This window comes from Choloepus didactylus, chromosome 20 (genome assembly GCF_015220235.1).
Source record: "Choloepus didactylus isolate mChoDid1 chromosome 20, mChoDid1.pri, whole genome shotgun sequence".
NCBI lineage: Eukaryota > Metazoa > Chordata > Mammalia > Pilosa > Megalonychidae > Choloepus > Choloepus didactylus.
Genome location: NC_051326.1, coordinates 25,991,019 through 26,013,929, shown reverse-complemented (window position 1 = coordinate 26,013,929; position 22,911 = coordinate 25,991,019). Strand labels below are relative to the sequence as shown.

General features: G+C 43.8%; 1 pseudogene; it reads right to left on the bottom strand.

Annotated features, from left to right (window-relative positions):
• Positions 1-336: 336 nt before the first annotated feature.
• LOC119516437 overlaps positions 337-22,911 on the bottom strand; it is a 181,976-nt pseudogene continuing 159,401 nt past the window's right edge.

The following is a 22,911-nucleotide window of genomic DNA, read 5'->3' as shown; positions in this document are numbered from 1 at the left end:
GCCATTGGCAGAGAATATAGGAAGCAACAAATCACTCCAGGAGAGGGGGCTCATGAGAATCAGGGGCACTGAGGTTCCAGGCAAGCAAGCTGGGGGTCTGGGCTTGTCACAGGCTATAATGGAAAGTAAAATGCTGACTAGAGAAAGAGAGGCAGAAATCTAGCCATGCGTAGTGGAGGGTGGGGAAGAATGTGCATTGAGGAGTTTTGGGAGCAGAGGATTTGCAGCACGTGGCACATGGGGGTCTACAGGTGATAAAACAAATTCCAGGGCATCAGGATAGGGAGGGGGCCCTGATGACACAGCCTCGGTACCATAGGGGGCCACTGACTTGAATTACAAGGGGTTGCTGTCTCCTGCAGGAGGCGGCAGGATGAGGGCTGGAGGCAGAGGACATCGGCTGGACCTGCAGGGCCACGGGGAGCTGGGCAGGTAAAGGCAGGGGAGAAGACAGGTGGCCGGACACCATAATTTTAATGCTATTCTAGAAAGGAAAATCACAGACCAAGGAAGAAACCTAGCAAGACAATGTGAAACCTTGTGACTCTCTGAAGGAGTGAGATGCCAGCAGTACCAGCAAGGAATTATCACTGAGAATTAAGTGGCTTAAAAAAGCTGACAATAGTAAAAACAAAAAAGAAAGAAATAAAAGGAAAAGAAAAAAATTGCTAAGTGAGGGGAGAGGGTCCAAGTACATTACTTATAAGTCATGAAAGAAAGTGCTTTTTTGTGTGTTTTTATATAGTTATATTCCCTCGCTAAAGATTTATCATTTCATTTATGGTTGAAAAGTATATTAATTACTTGGTGGCATTATAAATGTGTTCATATATAATATACATATAAGTATATTTAAAGATGCAATCCAAGAATTCCCAAGGCCTCCAATCATTTCCTTAATTAAATAAAATGACTTAAGCTTCCCGTCCCATGTACTGTTGGATATTTTGCATCAAACCCAGTATTTCTTTCTGGTTGGGGTGAGTATATATTTTAGGGCAATGGAGATTAAGTTTCCCTGGTCAAGTTGTACCCTGGATTTCTGCTCCTGCTGGATTCGCAGTCCTTACTTGGGTCCTGCCCCATGTGGCTGTTTCGTCCTCTCAGGCAGTGCCATGACTGGTCACCAGCGTCCTTCCTTCGTGGCCCAAGAGGATGGCACTGGTAGGAGCAGTTGTGGCCTGAGACTTACTGAAGTCTTGGAGTTGACAGAGACCAACTGTAGATGAGCCCAGAGTAGGAAACATCCCCAAACTGAATTCTTACACACCCCTCTTCTTAAAGCCCTTTGGCAATTTCCACTGCAGAATACTCTTCTTCACAACCTAGTGCTATTTCTTAAGGGCCTGCCCCCATTCTTTCTCAGGGCAGGTGCTTCCCTGGCAAGGCTGACAGTCCAAAACATAAACCTCTCCCAATTTACTAAGCAGAGCCAGTTAGTTATCTTTGTTTTACCCTCTTTCTGCCTAGTCTGGTCTGGGCTTTGTCATTTATTAACCGAACAATTAAGGTATCTTTCTAAACACAAGAGTCGTCTATCCCATCCCACAAAAGGACATAGTATAAGCTTTGAAATAGCAGTTTTTCCTCTAACTTGTCCCATGTCAAATTTTTAGGCTAGGCTCCCTTTCCAGCCAATAATCTCTATAGGCACAAATGGGGATGATGAGCAATGTATCTTTCTCCTGAGCATTTCTCAGGGGTAATGTTTTGTTGTGTTTTTCTTCGTATTAAGTATTTGTGTGTACTTGGCATATGCAAACTTCAAAATTTCAGTTTAACCTATATTTATTGAGAACTTACCATGTTCTATGTACTATACCATGTTCTAAATGTGCAAAAATGAATGAGTAACAATTCCTGTCCTGTTTAAGGAGCTTGGAGTCTAGTAAAGAAGACGAATTCAAACAGAAATGTTCAATATAACATGGCAAATGCTGTGTTCTAGTTAAGCACAGGGTACTAAGAAAGCCCAGAAGATTGGATTTAGAATATCCTTGAGATTCAGGAGAATCTTTTAGGAGGAAATGGGGCCTGAGCTGAATCTTGAAGTATCATTGGAATTAGCTAGGCACAGAAGGAACAAGTAGCATTCCAGGCACTGGAATCTGTATGGGAAAGAGTACAGAGACATGGGGCAGCAAAAGGTCAAGCTTGGCATTATTTGAGCATAAATGGCAAGGCACAGTTTTTTTGGGAGTTGAGACAGGAAATGAGACAGGGAACCAGTTATGATGATCCTTTTTATCATGCAAAGAAGCTTGAAATTTATCCTGTATACAGTGGTGAACTGTTAAGCAGGAGATGGACCATGGTGAGGTTTGGATTTTAGTTTTACTCTCATGGCAATGGAAACAACCAACATAAATGGGGGCATTAGAAATGTTGATGAAATCGTTCAAGCAAGAGGTGATGTGGCTTAATGAGGAAAGGAAGAGAGATTAAATTTGCATTGGATGTGGCAATCTGTGGGATGTTGTTGAGATCTGGGCCCTGTACACAGCTCTTTTCAGTGGCATTAGCACTTCTAACAGCAGCAAGCCTGATGCAGGGTTAGCAAACTCTACCCCCAGAATGATGAAAATACAACCAGGGATTCTGAGAGGAAATTCACCATGAGAAATTGTGGGTTAGTGGATCCATTAGGGTGCTTGAGGCTGCAAGTAAGAGCATATTTCAACACAAATGGATTAAACAATAATGAAATTATCTCATGTAACAAGCAGTCCTGAGGTAGGGTGGGTCACAGGCTGGTTAATAATTTAGTAGCTCAGTGGCATCAATGACTCAGATTCATTTTATCATCTGTTCTTGCATTCTCAGCACAAGAGCTTGTCTTTGGCTAGCTGCTCTTTGTTAAGGTATCATATTCATGCCTGAAGACTTCAAGGGGCAGAGAAGGGCTGCTTTCTTTATGTATCATTTTCAAAGTGAGGAAACTCTTTTCAGAAGGTCTCACCAGATGCCCCCTCATCTCTCACTGGTTAGAATTTGTATGTCCTTAAATAACTCAGTCATTGGCAAGGACAGTAGGACCACCATGATTAGCTTAGACCAATCAAGACCAAATCCTGGTACCTGAGAATGTGACAGGGCTGTTCTCTCCTAAAGTGTGTGGCTGGAGGGAGGAGAGTGGGAAATGTGACCAAAATCTGACTTCTGTTAGGAACAGGATGGGAGTGTTGGGTAGACATCTAATAGGGCAGGCAAAGTGTATTAGTCAGGGTTCTCTAGGGAAACAGAATCAAAAAGAGATATCCAAATAAAAGATTCTATAAAAGTGTCTCACGCAACTGTGGGGATGTACGAGTCCAAATTCTGTAGGGCAGGCAGCAGACTGACAACTTCAATGAAGGTGTATGTATCATTTTCAAAGTGAGGAAACCAGCTCTGCCAAGACCTGGATGATGGGCTTCCAGCCTCCAAATCCAGGAGCCAATAAATTCCTGTTGTGTAATCTTCCAGTCTGTGGGATTGATTACAGCAGCCTTGGAAAACTAGGACTTTTTTTTTATTTGTGCAGTCACACATTTTAGTAGAGATTGAGATGGAAACCAAAGCTGACAAATTGGCGAAGTTGAGAACTGGCAACTCCGATGAACTTCTCAGGAAATGCTTCGCTGGCTAGCTAAAGCAGAAGTGAAGATCCTCTATCTGTCTTGCTTAAAAGTCTTCAACTGATTGGATTAAATTCAGCTGATTGAATTCTCTCATTGTGGAAGACACGCCCTTCATTGATGTAATCAGTCATAGCTGCAGCCAAGTGACTGCTGACTTAGCAAACCAACCTTCTGGTTTATTAACCAGCCACAAATGTGCTTGCAGCAATGGTTAGGCCAGTGCTTGCTTGACCCCTGTGTACCAGCACCTGGCCAAGTTGACACATGAACCTAACCATCACACAAGGTTAGTAGGAATTCAGGACACAGGGAAGACGCAGGTATCTTTGTTCCAGAAAGTGGAGTACACAAGTCATGCCTGAGGTTTGGAGATACAGACCCAGAGGAGAGGGTGACAGGTGAATTTCTAGGGACCCAGAGGGCTTCTGTTTGAGATCCAGGGCAGCTGAGAGATCGGCAGCTGGTGAGTGGGGTTTGGTAGAGGATCTCAAACTTGCTAATATGAGGTTTAAAGGAAACTGGAGATGATTTTGAAAGTTTGCATCAGAGTGACAGCAAGGGCAAGGAAAATGAATTTCCGTGTCATGTGAAACAGATTCCTAATAGGAAGGACATCATTGTTGGTCTGGGGTCCAAGAAGTTCTTGTGTTCCAGCATCACCAGCGCCCTGTACACTGGCTGAATGTGGTTCAGTTAAATGTGAAATGTGGAAGAATTTGTTGGGCCTTTGGCATTCTATGACAATCCTTGATGTGTTATGCGATTCACTTCCAATACCTCACTTGTACTTCTTGACAAAGAAATGCCTCACCCAACCCCCCCACCACCCTCCCTTCATTCCCTTCTTACAGATAGGAAAATAGTCTCAGGAATAAGCAGGTGACTTAGCCAAGGTCACACAGCTAATAAAAGCTGGAGGCAGGATGAGAACTCAGGACTCCTGCTGCACTTCCAGGCTGCTTCTGCTCATAATATGGCCATCTTTCCAATAACTCAGAAAAGGGCCACCTGTGGGTTAACTTGTCAGGGAGGGAAAGAAAGAGACTAAATGAAGATGAAGCCCAGAAGGGAAGAAAGAGAAGAGGAATATGAGCTGTCCCTCCTTTGGAAGCTGTGCCGGTTTGAATGTATTGTGTCCCCCAAATGCCATTATCTTTGTGGTCTTGTGGGGCAGAGGTTTTGGTGTTGGTTAGATTTGCTTGGAATGTGCCCCACCCAGCTGTGGGTAATGATTTTGATGGGATGTTCCCATGGAGGCGTGGCCCCGCCCATTCAGGGTGGGCCTTGATCAGTGGAGCTATATAAATGAGCTGACTCAAAGAGAGGGAACGGAGTGCAGCTGTGAGTGATGTTTTGAAGAGGAGCAAGCTTGCTAGAGAGGAACGTCCTGGGAGAAAGCCATTTTGAGGCCAGAGCTTTGGAGCAGATGCCAGCTGCCTTCCTAGCTAGCAGAGGTTTTCCGGACGCCATTGGCCATCCTCCGGTGAAGGTATCCGATTGGTGAGGTGTTACCTTGGACGCTTTGTGGCCTTAAGACTGTAACTGTGTAGTGAAATAAACCCCTGTTTTATAAAAGCCTATCCATCTCTGGTGTTTTGCATTCTGCAGCATTAGCAAAGTAGAACAGAAGCTCTCCTTCCCCACCCACCTCCATACCACGTGACCTTGCCCCTGTCCTTGTGTGTACTGACCCCATGCTCAGAGAAACAAAAGAAAAAGAGCCCAAGATGCACCAGGGGCTGCAGGGTGGGGTCGCGGGGTGGGTGGGTATATGCAAAGCTATACCTACCTTTCCTGATCCTTTTCACTGCTTAGTTTAAAGGAACTTCCAAATTTCATTTTATTCTCTTTTTACTCCTATGAAAGAATAAAGTAAGCACACAGCTCTGGCACATTTTTCTCTCCCAGTACCCCACTCCTGGGCGCCCCCCCCCTCCTTCTGCCCCATCCCATAGCTTCTCTTTATCCCTTCGCACCAAATACGTTCAAAGTTAATTTCAAGAAGCTGGGAACACTTGATAGTTTTAATTAATCCTACGCCTGGGGAAATATGATTTTCTGCATCTGAGGCCTCTCAGCTTCTCTGGATAGATAACTTGTTCTGAATAATGCCAGCATTTCCAATTTAGCTGATTATGCCACGAATTCATTTGTTTGTTTGTTTTGTTACCTAAAAGAGAAGCTAATGCTGGTATGGGTGTCTTCAGGAAGAGATCTCTAGTTTTCCTAATAATGCTGCCTAGCTAAGCAGCACTGCAGGCCTTCCATGGTGCTCTCACCACACCATCTTTACATTAGCCCTGGGAGGAAGAGAGGGACGGTGCCATCCCTGCTTACAGAGAGCAAGAAAGTGAGGCCCAGAGAGGATTGGTACTGGGGACTGAATCATGTCCCGCATAAAGGCCTGATCAGGTCTTAAACCTGTATCCCTGTGGGTGTGAACCTATTTGAAAATAAGACCTTTGAAGACATTATTAGTTAAGGTGTGGACAAACTGAATGAGGGATTATGTGTGAAGGAAACTCAGAAGCAGTTAGAAGCCAGAAGTCCGCAGAAGCCAGAATCAGAGGAAATCAGAGACGAGCACATGAGGACAGAGAGCTCGCCGTGTGATGGAGGATTGCTGGGATGTAGCACACTCAGGGAGAAACCAGCCCTGCCAAGACTTGGATGATGGGCTTCCAGCCTCCAAATCCAGGAGCCAATAAATTCCTGTTGTGTAAGCTTCCAGTTTGTGGGATTGGTTACAGCAGCCCTGGAAAAGGAGGACTTTTTTTTTTTTTATTTGTGCAGTCACACATTTAGTGGAGATTGAGATGGAAACCAAAGCTGACTAACTTGTAGTTCAGTATTCTTTACAGTACAATTCATTTTTCTTCCTGTGAAAATTCCAGTGACATACTATTGTACTCATTGCCAAGACAGCCAGTTGAAAAGGTGGCTCATGGTTACCTCTCAGGTGAAGATCTGTTTATTTGAGAGATAGTCACTGCTGCCTGTTAGGTTGGAGTCGTTGAGGAATCCACACAATGCAGCGAGTCAAAGTTTAAGTATAAAGTTTAAGATTTATTAGAGGAAGAAAGCAGGTGGGAGCCAGTGAAAAGAAAGAAAGAAAGATGCGCTCCAGCTCTCTGAGAGCAGCACCACGTTGGGAAGGGTGCCTGCTGTGTTGCTCTGTCCCTTGATTGGGTAAGTGCCTATCTAGTTTTGGGCTGATTGGTTACTAGAGTTCTGAGACAGTATTCTTTTCAGGAAAGCAGCTGCGTTATCTAACTAGGGAGAGCAGGCCTTTTTGGTTGTTCATCGTATGGACATATCTGACTTTGCCTTACCCCCTGTGAGGCACCACTGTGGCTGGAACGGCCTTGAACAGCCTTGAACAGCCTTCATTCTTTAGTTTATGGGGCACCTGTTTTCTGTGAGATAAATTTCGGGGCGCCTGGATCAGAAACTCCTTCTGCATATTAGTTTCTTCTTCTGGGATCTAACACTGCCACAGTGAGACTTTAGGGTTCAAACTGAAAAGGCACTAAAACTTTGCAATAATTTTCCATTCCCTTACTTGGTCCTCTCCAGTCCAACCAGCTCCACTGCATGCTCAGAAGCACAATTCATTTTACTAAATTACAAGGGATTCATGTATGATAAACAATAGATAAGTAATGGATAAATAGTTCCTTATTATTGGTAAGGGACCCAACTGAATCTTAACTTTTACGGCAGATCTATTTAATTTTTGTGTGAGCTGGGTCTTATTTGGTTTAAGATGTTGGAAAATCCAAACAAAACTGGCTTAAACAAAACTGAAAAGTCAAGTTTTAAGTCTGCTATCAGATGCAGCTTGATGCAGGACCCCGAACAGTGTTGCCGTGATTCACTTTCTCTCCATCTCTTAGCTCTCCTTAGTTCTGCATTTGTTCTCAGGAAAGCTCTTCCCTGTTGTTGAAAGATGACCACAGTGGCTCCAGACCTTATCTCCTTTCATTGAGAAAGAGCAAAACATTTCCTTAGTGGCTCCCGCTGATGTCCAGAGAATCATTCTGAGTCACTTGGTAATTCATGGGCCTACCCCATACCCATCTGGGATGAGCTGATTGGCAGGGCCAAGGACATGTGCTTCACAGCTGGAGTTGGGGAATGGCATTGTCCCAACCCAATAGCTGCTGGACTAAGGACGGGAATGGAGTTACCCTGGAAAAGTTGGAATAAAATCACCATTTTATTGGATACTGGACAGAACCCTTGCCCCTCTCCCAAAAAAAAAGTGCATCCTGCCCTCTTTTCCAATTTTTACTTTTAAGCTCTAGTAACTAGAATGATTACATTCATCTCCCTTAATAACTGAGGAAGCACAGTATTTTCTGATTGAGCCCTCAGCCCACAGCTGGGTTTTAGAGATCTGATGTTAGTTAGTGTCCTTCTTGGATTCTTTCCACAGAATCTTCCTAAACCAAACTTCTACCTTTCACAGCTCTGGGATTAGCAATTTAAACACCTCAATGAAAAATTATACCCCCTACCTCATTTGAACTCAAGGTTTTCTAAAAACCTTTTTTATTCACAATATGGATTATCTCCAATTCACCCACTCCCAAGCTGCAGCTTTAACCCTGCCATTCTGCCCCGTCATGCCCCTACCTTTCTGAGGAAGACTACTTTATCACGTGAAAATCTTTTGGTTATCTTTTTTTTTTTTTCCAGAATCATTCTTTCTATTATAGATTGAATCATGTTCCCCAAGACATGTTCAAGTCCTAACCCCATCCTATGGCTGTGAACTCATTGGTAAATAGGATCTTTGAAAATGGTATTAGTTAAGTTGAGACCAAACTGAATCAGGCCGGGCCTTAGTCCACTATGACTTGAGTCCTTACAAGCAGAGGAAATTCAGACACGGTCAGGAGGAGGAGACAGTCAGGAAGAGAGACGGCCATGGGACTGAGGCAAAGGTTGAGTCCCGGATTGTTGTCAAGCCTCCACCAGGACACTGCAGAGAAAGCACGGTTCTGCTGGCACCTTGATGTGGACTTCTACCATCCAAACCTGTTTTAAGCCAACGAGCCTTTGGTACTTTGTCACAGCAGCCCTGGCAACTAACATACTTTCCTTTCTTTTTCAGTGCCCCGTGCATGCATGCTTTCTTAAAAATAGAGATACATTCTGGAGCAAGTAGACCAGTCCCCTTCCAGCTTCTCTACCTGCCTCACTGAAGGAATGGAATATAAATACAGGATGTCATCCACCAGCCAACAAGAAGAGCTGTACAGCCAATTATTATTGGTGCTTTGCTAACAACTTCAAATAAAATAAGGGTGAGTGTCAATTTTCTCATTTTATGGAACCAGAAAACGGTAAGCATGTTTAAGATTTCCTGGGAGATGATGCTACTTTTCTTGCCTGTTCAAATTTTTTTTTTTTTTTTTTGCCACTGGCTGGATTATAGGGGCCTGGGAATCCTAAGAGACTTACTCTAATGAGGCAGCCTTCTGCAAGCTCATCCCTGGAGGCTCTTAATAAGCTGAGAGATCAGAGTTGTCTTAGTTGTTTACTCAAACACTCAATTCAAACCTCTAAGTTTTATTCAACAAAAGTTTTTCTCCCTCATTATTTTTATTACTTTCTCAACAATTCAAAAGATCTTCTAGTAGTAGGGAGGGTGTAGGTGTACATGGGTTTGGAGAACATCTTTTGTAAAACATCTTGATATTATTTAAGGAAAAATGAAGTTGGTGGGCAAAGGCCAAAAGTGAACCAAGACAGTAGTAAATGCACAGATCCAGTAGACAGAAGTCTTCCAGCAGAGTCCATGAGCCCCTGAGGCCAGCAACTGCTTCGCATGCAGACTGGCCAGGACTGGAGGAAATCTGGCATTTGCATTATTTTCTTTGGGAGGATGACTATAAATTTCTTCAGGTTAAGAACAGAGTCGTCTTCATTTTCTCATTCTCCCATTAAGGGTTCAGTGGGTATTGACTAATGAATGAATGATTTAGTGAGCTCATGAAGGAACAAATGAATGAATGAATGAATGAAGAGATCCTGGTCAGTGTGATAAGTTGCTGAATCCTGTATGACTCCTGTTTTATTGATTCCTTGTAAGTTAGGACCTAAGGGTACTATGAACCTTAGCAGCTTCATGATACCTAAAAGTAGTCAAGTGTGACAACTATTGCTGAGGTAAGATGTGCCTTAAGCAACCAATTTTGTTGTTTACCCTTCAAAGTCATTCCTTTCTCTTAGATGCCCTTCCAGCCTCCTAAGGGGGCAAGAAAGTGGGATCAGGCCCTGGACACTCTTCTCTATGTAATGACTCTGCCCTAATTTGGAGACAAATATGTTAAGACTTCTCCTTGTGCTGTTCCAGGATTCTCTTATACCCATTTTTGAGATGCTCAGGGGAAAACTGAGGGTGTGGTTCTGTTTGGCTCACCCATGACTGCAAACTCACGAGCCCAGGGTGTTCCTCACTGAGAGAACATGAAACTTAGGAAAGGACACTGAATAGTTTTCAGTTAAGGTAACACCAGAATTTGGGCCCAGGGGTACTGCTTCTCTGGCCAGGAGCTTTCGGTGACCCCTCAGTGTTTCCCTCCATTGTCTGCTGCAAGCCCTCATGCTGGGCCTTGGAGAGCAAGCAGCAAACAGCAATAACCTCCACAGTCCTTGGTGATTCTAGCCTAGTCATGGGATGTCTCTTGAGAGAAAGTTCCCTCCTACTTGTCCTGTGGGCAGTTTGTTCTGACAAATATCTCTGAGCTGAGAAAAGAGAAATGAAACCCTCAGGCAGTAGAAAAAGAGGTTGATAATTGATAAAGAAACAGTTGTTAGATTAAACCAGAGACTCAGTGAAAACATCAGGGGGCGTGGGCATTTTAAAGCTCCAGACTTGTCCCTAGAGACCAAAATGGGAAGGAAGGGGGTGTAGGGTGCACGCTGAACCACTGAAATTGTTCTGGAGTCAGACAAACCTAGATTTGCATCTTGGCTTCACTTCTTATTAGCTGTGTGACCTCAGAAAACTCACTCAGTGTCACTGAGCATCTGTATCTTTATCTTAAATGTGGAGATAGTCCCTACTTTACAGGATTATTGTAGGAATTCACTTAAATAATCTGTCATTATTCATTCATTCATTGATTCAGCTACATGCCTAGAGATATTAGATTCTCAAAATTATATATTGACCTTCTTTTTTGAGACTTAGAATTCTTCCCAGGAACCATGAAAGGTAATGATATCTAAGAAGTCCTACAGCTCTAACATTTAATAATGCAGATATCACCCTTCCCATGCAGCTGAGAGTCTGGCAATGGAAACCCAGGGTTTCTGGCTGAGCTTAGTCTCATGTCCCTGCACCCAGCACAGCCCTGGCCCTAGAAGCTAGCCTCTCCACTACTTTGCCTGAGCTCTGCCACCCACTGTCTTTTGGGAAACCCAAGCCTGTGCTGTGGTTTGCAGCCACTTAACATCAGCTGGCATTTGCAAGTGACATTTAAAGGTCACCTCCAATCCCCCTGCTGGGGAAATGGGGAGGGAAGGTGCAGCAGAGAATGTGGACTTGGGTTGAATCTAATGAGCTTGGGCAAGAAGCTAGGAGGCTGCAGGCAGAGAGGCAGTATGGCAGGGAGGGGTTTCCATAGCATGAGATATTGGAGAAGCAGAAGTGGCAGCAGGGCCAGTAGATGGGTGGAAGGGGGTAGCAGGGAGGTTGTGGGGAAGGGGCTGGGGGTGATGCTTGGTGGAGTAGAGAGGATCTATTCAGGTCTTAGAATAGAGGTGTCCTTAAGCTTGTTGGCTTTATCCTCCACCAGTGTGGCCAGATTCAGTTCCTAGGGTTTGTGTCTTCCAGGAAGTGTTGTTGAGGGCAGAAATGTTGGTGGAAAATGGACATTTTCTCATGCCTCTGGGCCATTCCTTAGAAATCCTGCATCCTGCCCAAGTGACAAGTCAACCCCATGGCTAGAGAATTTCACTGACCTTATTTTCTGAACCAACAATTAGGACATATTATCATCTCATCTGACTATCCAGAGGTACTCGATCATGTCGCGGAGACAAAAGACATCCTGTTTGAAAGGAAGGCTATCCTGGAAAATAGCAGACACTTGAAACCCATGTAGACAGGTGGCTGGGAGTAGCATGTTGTTCTTAGTCAAAGGAAATGCTGCTGCTGATGGAAGCCAAAAGGGCAATGCCCTGAGAGAGATTTTGATTTGATGATGAGTGCAGCGGGTCACGTGTGCCCTGTTGTCAGCTCTGCCAGCCGTGATCTGCCCACTAGCTTCTCCTTTGCTCCCCATGAACAGTCACTCAAATGCGATCCAGGAGTCTGGGACCTTGACTCTCCTGCCTCCACACCCCAGCGATGACACCGTCAGCTGCTTCTTTCCCACCATGCCCCATGAGATTGGGAATCACTAGTGCCTGTCAGAAGTTGGATGCCAATTGAAACTGGGCTCAGGTGTGGGGCAAAGTATTAGTGACTGTAATGACCCCACACGGAGGGTCGTGGAAATTGGCTTTTATTCCATCTTTCTGAAATAAAGCCGTCTGTTGTCAACCCCTCTGGTATACCATATAAACTTAGATGCATATTAAATTAAAAACCACTAATGTTTCACAGCTGCCCCTCTTCCCAATCTTCCAGGGCTCAGCATTGTGCCCACCAGAGAAGAAGCTCTCACTAAATGTTTGAGGAAAGCTCAGAAAGGGGTAGATAACCAGTGCAGTGATGTGATTCGTGGAAAGCCCCACTGGCCCTCAGGCTTTCCTCCCACCTTTCCTGATTGCCTGCAAGGCAGCATCATTTCCATCTTTTGAGGAGCATTCCACTGCGCCTTAAGGAATCCCCTGATAAAATGCAAACACCCTGGGGAGGGTCTAAAATGCATTAAAAAGTATATAAAGCTGCTGTCAGTTTCAGCCAGGACATTTTAGTGAGGATTAATTTATCAGGCCTCTTTCAGATGCGACACCTGGTTGAAAGGGATTTGGATTTAGGAGAGAAGGATTTTGATGGTAGGAAACAGAAGAGACAGACGGGAAGAGTCTGAAGACGGGAACCTGGCTGCCCGTGGAAGCTGGCCAGTGTGTGGGGCTGACGTGGGCTGGCGGTGACGTGGAGGCAGCGCTGGAGCTTTGACTAGTTGGGAGGAAATTAAGTGACATGCACACCGGGTGAGGACACAGAACAGAGGAATCGGCTGAAGGGAGGGTGCAGGGCCCCCAAGGCTGACCTGACCACAGCTGAGAGGCGGGCAGGCCTCCGACCAGTCCCCGTGGCCCACAGGCACCTCTTTCCTGGTGTCTTAGGGCTCTGCACACCCTACCCAGGAACCAAGCAGCTGCAGGAGTCTCAGGAACCACGTGAGCAGCCCTTGCCAGCTGGCAGTGAGTCCCCAGAGGCAGCAGACAGTCACTGCTCCCTCCCTTTGTTCAAGGTTTTTCCTCTGATCTCTGAGATGCTCTGTGCACCATTATTTTTATGGGCTGATCTCTTTAGGGACTTCTGCATGGCTTCTCTTTCACCTTCCTAATGCATCTCCAAATCCTTTGGCTGCTCCCTCAGGGGGAGAGATTTTTCAGAAGAGAAGCAAAGAGGCTGGAGCCTGAGCTGTCTTTAGTCTTGGCTCCCCCTTGGGTACATTAGGGACATGAATCTGTGGCATTGGCCTTTTGTCATATTACACAGACATCATCTGAGGGAATGGGAAGTGTTGGGTTTGTTGCTTAAAGAGAAACTTGGTTTTTGAAAAACGTAGAAAGAGAAGTAAGAGTAGAGAATGAAGTTGAGGGAAAGGAGGAGGACGGAGGAAGGAGGGCCAGTGACATTTATTGAACACCTACTATGTGCCAAGCCCTGTTCTGGGCACTTTCATACATGCCTTGTCCTTCCCTGCTGCAAACACAAGGAGTGAGTGATATCACCTTACTCTGCAGATGAAGTTCAGAGGGGTAAGGGACTGACCCAGCTTATAAATGATGGATGCTGGTTTTAGAACCAGGTCTTCCTGACTCTAGAGGGAAAGGAAAAACAGGGAGAAGAGCAAAGTAGAAGGAAGAAAAAGAAAAGTCATCCTCTTCCAGAGTTAAGCTCCTCTGTCATGGCCTGGCCCATGTTTATAGGGTAGTGCAGATGGGATAGGGTATGGATTGTGGGGTGCCTTCCAGGGAAGGAGTGGATCCCTTTAGGTCAGGAGCAGCTGTGGGATGTGGGCACTCATGTGTCTGGGCTCAGGCTTTTGGTGGAGAATCAAATGTCCATGTAGATATTGACCAGAAATCAAATAATGTGGATTGTGTTTTCATGTACAAAACCTGAAAGGCTACTTGCAGTGTTGAAAAGGAGAGATAATATGGTACAGGGTCTCTAAAGGAAACTCAGAGAGGGTCCTGGATTAGCTGATTGGATGGTCAGGGCACCTGCTTCATCCTTGGGCCCTTCCACTGTGACCCATGTTCTTGCCAAGCTTCCTCCTGGAAAGGAAGGCAGAGACCCCTGTCAGGATGGTCTTCTTGGAGAGATCTTTCTTACTGAGTTGAGAAGCAGGAACCCCTTTCACTATCAAGGGTATAGCCCTACAGACTGGAGATACCAGTCCCTGAGAGAAGAAAACTAAGACAAGTGTCCCTAAAGCTTTACAGTAGTATAGGTCTCCACACATCACACTGTTTTCTCCTGTTTTATTTCTAGAACCTTAAAACACATGCACACACACAACTTGATGAGTCAAAGTTAGTAATAAATTGTGGAATTCAGTTGAATATATTGAGCACCTATACAATTTGAGTAAGATACAAATAAATTCAAAGTTTAGTTCTTCTCTTGTGGATATATTGAGAAGATAAAAATATTTAGGAATATTAATAACAAAACAGCACTTATGGCAAATGTTGAGGGTGATGATAGTGGTTTTCCTTATGTAGTGCTTTATGGCATAAAATGTACCAGCCCTTATTTTTCTAATTTCACCCTTACAATTGAGTTGGGCATAATAGGCATAACTATCACCACTTGACAGATGAGGAAACAGATGTTCAGAGGAGTTAAATCTTTTGTCAGAAATCATAATGAGTAGGTAGTGGTGGTACCAGAACTGGAATCAAGGTCTTCTGTCTCTTAATTCAAGACAGTGACCAATCAAAAGTCTAGATGTATCTTGACCATGTCAGTCCTGTCTGCACCCTTTCTTTGCCTCAGGCTATACTCAGTGGTAGTTGCTCCTGCTCCCCATTTCTAGACTCAGTCCCACTTGATCTCTGAGGCAATCTGGACCAGACAGGAAGTATGTCTGCAAACTCCAGCCCATCAGTCTTTGGGGAATACAGCCTTGCTGGAATAGACACTGACTGGAGAGTTCCCAAGATGACTTTTATCCCACTGTGCCAGTTTGTGTATATTATACCCCCCAGAAAATGCCATATTCTTTAATGCATTCTTGTGGGGGAGACGTATTAGTGTGGATTGGGTTGGAACCTATTGGTTCAGTGTCCACGGAGATGTGACCCACCCAACTGTAGGTGATAACTCTGATTGGATAATTTCCACGGATGTGTGGCCCCGCCCATTCAGAGTGGGCCTTGTTTAGTTAACTGGAGCACTATATAAGCTCAGATAGAAGGAGCTCACAGCTAGCTGGAGCTGAGACAGACATTTTGAAGACGGACATCAGAAGCTGATGCAGACATTTTGGAGAACGCCATTTTGAAACACAACCTAGGAGCAAGGAGACGCCAGCCATATGCCTTCCCAGCTAACAGAGGTTTCTGGATGCAAATGGCCTTCCTCCAATGAAGGTACCCTTTGTTGATGGACACTTTATGGCCTTAAGACTATAACTGTGTAACCAAATAACCCCCCTTTTATAAAAGCTAATCCATTTGCATTCCAGCAGCTTTAGCAAACTAGAACACCCACCAAGTCACAATTTTTTTCTGCAACTTGCCACCTGGTCACAGTCTCTGTGACTGGACTTTGGCTTCCATTTCTTTTCTCAGCGCTCCTATACCCCAAGGAGAATCATAATTCTTGCTCCCACCAGGCCCTCCCCTGCTTAACCCAGTGCTTCTTTCTATTGTTCTCAGTCATGGATCAGAGCCCTGAGGCAAGAGTTCTGTTCATCCAGAAATATGATGCCATCACCCACCTCATCTTGAGACTAGCCCCACTCAAGTCATCTCTCTTCAGTACAAGCTGGAGTCCTAAGACACCTTCACATTAAAAAGGAATTCCCTCTGGGCCAACACTCCAGTACAGGAAATGAAGGAGTGAGGAAGGTAAAGTCATGCAAGAGAACCAAGTCAACTGAATCATACAATGAGGATCACCTTACCTCCACTGGGCTGATGTTTAATACTCAGAATCCTTAGCCATTCATTAGTGTGGTAAGCACTATCTAGTGACAGGTTAATTACACAGTTCTGGGTAATTAGAAAGTAAATATATGTTAGGAGGATACAACTGTCAAGATAAACACTCTCTATTAGAAAGTCCTCTTGCATGGCAAGCCCCACCTTTATCCCTTCAACCTGAAAGGGCTTTTTGTTGTTGTTGCTTTGAGAAAAATCTCTTTTCTTCCCTCTAGCTAAGATATATTTAGTTCTGGCTTTTACCCACCTTCTTGGCCCTTCCCCTTGGTAATGCACCTTGTTTGTCCAATTTGGAGTTCAACCTCTATCTTGTGTCAAAAGACAAGTAGGAATTTGCAAGCTGAGTTTGCAGACTTCAGCATTTTGCTGCAACAAAGGAAGCCAGATCACTTGCAATAATGGAAGTAGCTTTGGAGTTTGCAGGTTGGAAAATGGTTTTTAGAGACATGAAAAGGAAATGGGCTTGACTCTTACTGATTAGATGAGAATTTGCCCATCTTTTAGGGCAGGTTTAGGGTAGGTGAACTTTATTTTATACTGGGTCAAATCAGAGGCTTGATTGGCTATCTGGGTTCGCTGCCTTGAATATCTTCTTAACTGTCATTTATAAATACATGGCACCATGTGTGCACATAAACTTCCTTGGGAAGCCAAAATACAGTCTACTGCTCACCAATTTTGTAGAGTCATTTTGTAAAGTTCCAATATTTTCTCAGCTAGTGAGTTGATGGTCTGTGTTAGGTGGGAGATAGATTTCTCTAACCCTACAGCTACCTGTGGATATATTTTGACCCCCCAAAAGCCATATTCTTTAATGTCATCTTGTGGGGGCAGACTGATTAGTCTGTTGATTAGGGAGGAAGCTCTGATTGAATTATTTTCAAGGAGGTGTGGACACTGCCCACTAAGGGTGGGTCTTAATTAGATCACTGGGTTCCTTTAAAGGGAGCTCACACAGAGAGCAGAGAGGACAAAATGCCCCAAGAGAAGCTGAGAGAGACATTTTGGAGATGGCCATTGAAAGCTGATGTTTAGGGATGCTTGGAGATATGCACAGAAGGACACTTGGAGATGCTAAGCTAAGCCCAGAATTTGTCCTGGAGAATCTAAGAGAGGACCCCAGATGCTTAGAAAGAAACACTTTAGGAAGCAGGTATGCACAGGAGCTGAGAGAGAGGCACTGAAACACAACCCAGGAGCAAAGGACCAGCAGACACCAGCCACGTGCCTTCCCAGCTGACAGAGGTGCTCTGGACACATTGGCCATTCTTCATCCTATTGTTGATGCCTTAATTTGGACACTTTTATGGCCTTAGGACTGTAAATTTGTAACCAAAATAAACCCCCTTTACAAAAGCCAATCCATTGTATTTTGCATAATGGGAGCATTAGCAAACTGGAACACTACCTTTTCTACTATTATCTGTAGTATTATCTTTCTGTGCAGGAGACACCTGCCCCAATGGCAAGGGCAACAATACCAAGAACAGGAAATCCTGTGAGTTTAGTGTGGGTTATGGGTTTTTCCATGATCAATTTAGAGCTGTCTCTAGTTTGGTCATTGACTCTTCATGAGTTTCTTTTGGAAGCTTATCATGAAGAGCCATTTGGAGAAAAACTTAAGCTATTTAACAGGAAGTAACCCAATTTAAATGTGGCACTTTGTATGTCTTGGATCCACATACAAAATAATGTCCACAAGAGCTTAATTAGGGTATCTATTGCCTTTAAGGAATGAGATATTGGCATGAAAACCAAAAAGGTATAAAATATAAAAGGAGAATCATAACCATTATCATCTTCATTGTTATCTGATATCTTAGTCCCATCTAACCAAAAATTTCCTTTGCTTGACCTTTCAGCCCACCAGAAATGTGTACCTTGAGTAGAATAAGTTTTTGTATTATTGAAACCTTGGGGTGCTTGGAGAAAAATAGTTCCTCTAAAGGGAGACTGGCCCCTACAGTGTGCTCCTGGCTCATGAAATAAAAGGAGACTTGCCATACAGAAACTGAACATTTAATATGATCTACACAGTGGCTATCTCTTTGGCTTCCAGCAAAAACACCACATTCCTTGGATTAGAGAAGCCACATAGAAATCCCAGTCTTGGGGGCTTGTAAGAGTCATTCTGAAAAGGAGATCTATCTGATTCGGTATACCTGATATTCCCTGTCAGGGCCAAGTCTAAAAGGGTAAAGGGAACGGTTATTAGTTATTAGAGGAATACCTGTTTGAGGACTAAGTGTGGGATGTGCACAGACCCAGCAATCACTCTAGTAGTATTTGCTATATAGTGTGCTAGAAGGACAAAGTAATTGTGTTCAAGGTAGGAGTACATAGGGCAGAAATAGGGTAAAGATGGGATCAAGGAAAATCATGGTGAAGGCGGGGTATTATTGGGGATGGAGACTGGGCATTGTAAGGGGTACAGGATGAATACAGGGATGTTTAGATAGATAGTGAAAAGGAAAAGAGAGAAAAAGACAAGGAAATTCAGGCATGTCTTGATCTTGGGCATCATCTACTTTTTCCAATGTCTTGGGCAGAAGCCATCTATATCAGATGCCATCTGCTTCTGGAATCCTCTTGTCAATTTCTGCTTAAGATCCTAAATGGGAGTAACCTCTCAAGGGCTTGGAGCACATTTTAGTTGTGAAACATGGACCCAGGATTCAATTCCCTATAGTTTTATTGCAATGGTGGTGGAAGTAAGACTTGATAAGGTCCTTGCATCTAGGTTCAAAAGCAGTCTTTTGTTGATGTCTCTTCCAGAATATCAAGTCTAAAGATTGAAGGTCATGTAGAGTCTGCTGTAGAGGAATGTTGGAAAAGGCAGCCTAGATCTTGTGCATAGCAGAACTGGGAATATGCAATTAGTCCCTTACAATAATTAGCAATTTCACATTGTAGTAGGTTGGAGTCTGGTAAAGTAGGAGAAATAATAAACTCCATGGGTCATCCTGTTATGATTTCATATGGGGTTAGCCAGTATTTTCCCAATAAGCTAGATCTTATGGCCATCAAAACTAAGGTAAGGACTCCAGGCAAAGGTGGAAAGAGGGATTCAAACAATTTTGCTAATTTAAGTTTTAAGATATCATTTGTTTTTTCTACCGTTCCTGAAAATTGAAGATGGTAGGGACAGTGAAACTCTTGGTTGATAGGTGAGACCTTGCAAAGTACCTTGATTACAGTTCCAGTAAAATTGGGAGCTTAGATCACTTGAGAATAGCAGGAATTCCCCAGGTGAGGAAAACAAAGTCTAATCATTTTTTAGCCACTGTAAAGGCAATAGCCTTGTGACAAGGAAAAGCCTCTATACATCCAGAAAATAGACATACAGTTATTATTTTATTACACTTCATTTTATTGCACTTTGTAGATATTGTGTTTTTAAACAAATTGTTTTGTGGCAACCCTACATTGAACAAGCCTGTTGGTGCCATTTTTCCAGCAGCAAAGTTTGGTTGATGAGGTTTAAGGAAAGAAAACATCTCCATAATATAAAAGTACAACGTGAAACAGCAAATGCTGAAGTAGAAGCTGCAGCAAGTTATCCAGAGATCCAACTAAGCTAATTGATGAAGATGGCTATAGTAAATAACTATGTAGATGAAATAGCCTTCTGTTGGAAGGTAATGACATGTAGGACTTTCATAGATATACAGGAGAAGTCAATGCCTCAAAGCTTCAAAGGAAAGGATGACTCTCTTGTTAGAGGCCAAAGAAGCTGGTGACTTTAAGTTGAAGCCAATGTTCATCTGCCATTCTGTAAGTCTTAGGGCCCTTAAGAATTATGCTAAATCTTCTCTGCCTGTGCTCTATAAATGGAGCAACAAAACCTGGATAATAGAACATCCTCTATTACAACAAGGTTTATTGAATATATTAAGTCCACTGTTGAGACCTGCTGCCCATAAAAGATTTCTTTCAAAATATTTCTTCTCACCCAAGAGCTCTGATGGAGTTGTACAAGATGAGTGTTCTTTTCATGCCTACTTGCACAAAATCCATTCTGAAGCCCCTGGATCAAGGAGTAATTTTAACTTACAAGTCTTATCATTTAAGAAATAACATTTCATAAGGCCCTAGCTGTCATAGACAGAGAGTCCTCTGATGGATCTGGGTAAAGTAAATTAAAAACCTTATGGGAGGAGGCGGGGCAAGATGGCAGACTGGTGAGCTGTATGTTTTAGTTACTCCTCCAGGAAAGTAGGTAGAAAGCCAGGAACTGCGTGGACTGGACACCACAGAGCAATCTGACTTTGGGCATACTTCATACAACACTCATGAAAACGTGGAACTGCTGAGATCAGTGAAATCTGTAAGTTTTTGCGGCCAGGGGACCCGCGCCCCTCCCTGCCAGGCTCAGTCCCGTGGGAGGAGGGGCTGTCAGCTCTGGGAAGGAGAAGGAAGAACTGCAGTGGCAGCCCTTATCAGAAACTCATTCTACTGATTCAAACTCCAACCATAGATAGACGGAGACCAGACACCAGAGAATCTGAGAGCAGCCAGCCCAGCAGAGAGGAGACAGGCATAGAAAAAAAACAACACGAAAAACTCCAAAATAAAAGCGGAAGATTTTTGGAGTTCTGGTGAACATAGAAAGGGGAAGGGCAGAGCTCAGGCCCGAGCTCAGGCCCTGAGGCGCATATGCAAATCCCAAAGAAAAGCTGATCTCTCTGCCCTGTGGACCTTTCCTTAATGGCCCTAATTGCTTTGTCTCTTAGCATTTCAATAACCCATTAGATCTCTGAGGAGGGCCCTTTTTTTTTTTTTTTTTTTTTAATCCTTTTTTCTTTTTCTAAAACAATTACTCTAAGAAGCCCAATACAGAAAGCTTCAAAGATTTGCAATTTGGGCAGGTCAAGTCAAGAGCAGAACTAGGAGAGCTCTGAGACAAAACGCAATAATCCAGTGGCTGAGAAAATTCACTAAACACCACAACTTCCCAAGAAAAGGGGGGTGTCCACTCACAGCCATCATCCTGGTGGACAGGAAACACTCCTGCCCATCGCCAGCCCCATAGCCCAGAACTGCCCCAGACAACCCAGTGTGACAGAAGTGCTTCAAATAACAGGCACACACCACAAAACTGGGCGTGGACATTAGCCTTCCCTGCAACCTCAGCTGATTGTCCCAGAGTTGGGAAGGTAGAGCAGTGTGTATTAACAAAGCCCCATTCAGCCATCATTTCAGCAGACTGGGAGCCTCCCTACACAGCCCAGCAACCCAGAACTGCCCTGGGGGGATGGCACTCACCTGTGACATAGCACAGTCATCCCTCAACAGAGGACCTGGGGTGCACGGCCTGGAAGAGGGGCCCACTTGCAAGTCTCAGGAGCCATACGCCAATACCAAGGACTTGTGGGTCAGTGGCAGAGACAAACTGTGGCAGGACTGAACTGAAGGATTAGACTATTGCAGCAGCTTTAAAACTCTAGGATCACCAGGGAGATTTGATTGTTAGAGCCACCCCCCCTCCCTGACTGCCCAGAAACACGCCCCATACACAGGGCAGGCAACACCAACTACACACGCAAGCTTGGTACACCAATTGGACCCCACAAGACTCACTCCCCCACTCACCAAAAAGGCTAAGCAGGGGAGAATTGGCTTGTGGAGAACAGGTGGCTCGTGGACGCCACCTGCTGGTTAGTTAGAGAAAGTGTACTCCACGAAGCTGTAGATATGATAAATTAGAGATAAGGACTTCAATTGGTCTACAAATCCTAAAAGAACCCTATCAAGTTCAGCAAATGCCATGAGGCCAAAAACAACAGAAAATTATAAAGCATATGAAAAAACCAGACGACATGGATAACTCAAGCCCAAGCACCCAAATGAAAAGATCAGAAGAGACACAGCACCTAGAGTAGCTACTCAAAGAACTAAAGATGAACAATGAGACCATAGTACGGGAGACAAAGGAAATCAAGAAGACCCTAGAAGAGCATAAAGAAGACATTGCAAGACTAAATAAAAAAATGGATGATCTTATGGAAATTAAAGAAACTGTTGACCAAATTAAAAAGATTCTGGACACTCGTAGTACAAGACTAGAGGAAGCTGAACAACGAATCAGTGACCTCGAAGATGACAGAATGGAAAATGAAAGCATAAAAGAAAGAATGGGGAAAAAAATTGAAAAAATCAAAATGGACCTCAGGGATATGATAGATAATATGAAACGTCCAAATATAAGACTCATTGGTGTCCCAGAAGGGGAAGAAAAGGGTAAAGGTCTAGGAAGAGTATTCAAAGAAATTGTTGGGGAAAACTTCCCAAATCTTCTAAACAACATAAATACACAAATCATAAATGCTCAGCGAACCCCAAAGAGAATAAATCCAAATAAACCCACTCCGAGATATATACTGATCACACTGTCAAACACAGAAGAGAAGGAGCAAGTTCTGAAAGCAGCAAGAGAAAAGCAATTCACCACATACAAAGGAAACAGCATAAGACTAAGTAGTGACTACTCAGCAGCCACCATGGAGGCGAGAAGGCAGTGGCACGATATATTTAAAATTCTGAGTGAGAAAAATTTCCAGCCAAGAATACTTTATCCAGCAAAGCTCTCCTTCAAATTTGAGGGAGAGCTTAAATTTTTCACAGACAAACAAATGCTGAGAGAATTTGCTAACAAGAGACCTGCCCTACTGGAGATACTAAAGGGAGCCCTACAGACAGAGAAGCAAAGAAAGGACAGAGAGACTTGGAGAAAGGTTCAGCACTAAAGAGATTCGGTATGGGTACAATAAAGGATATTAATAGAGACAGGGGAAAAATATGACAAACATAAACCAAAGGATAAGACGGCTGATTCAAGAAATGCCTTCACGGTTATAACGTTGAATGTAAATGGATTAAACTCCCCAATTAAAAGATATAGATTCGCAGAATGGATCAAAAA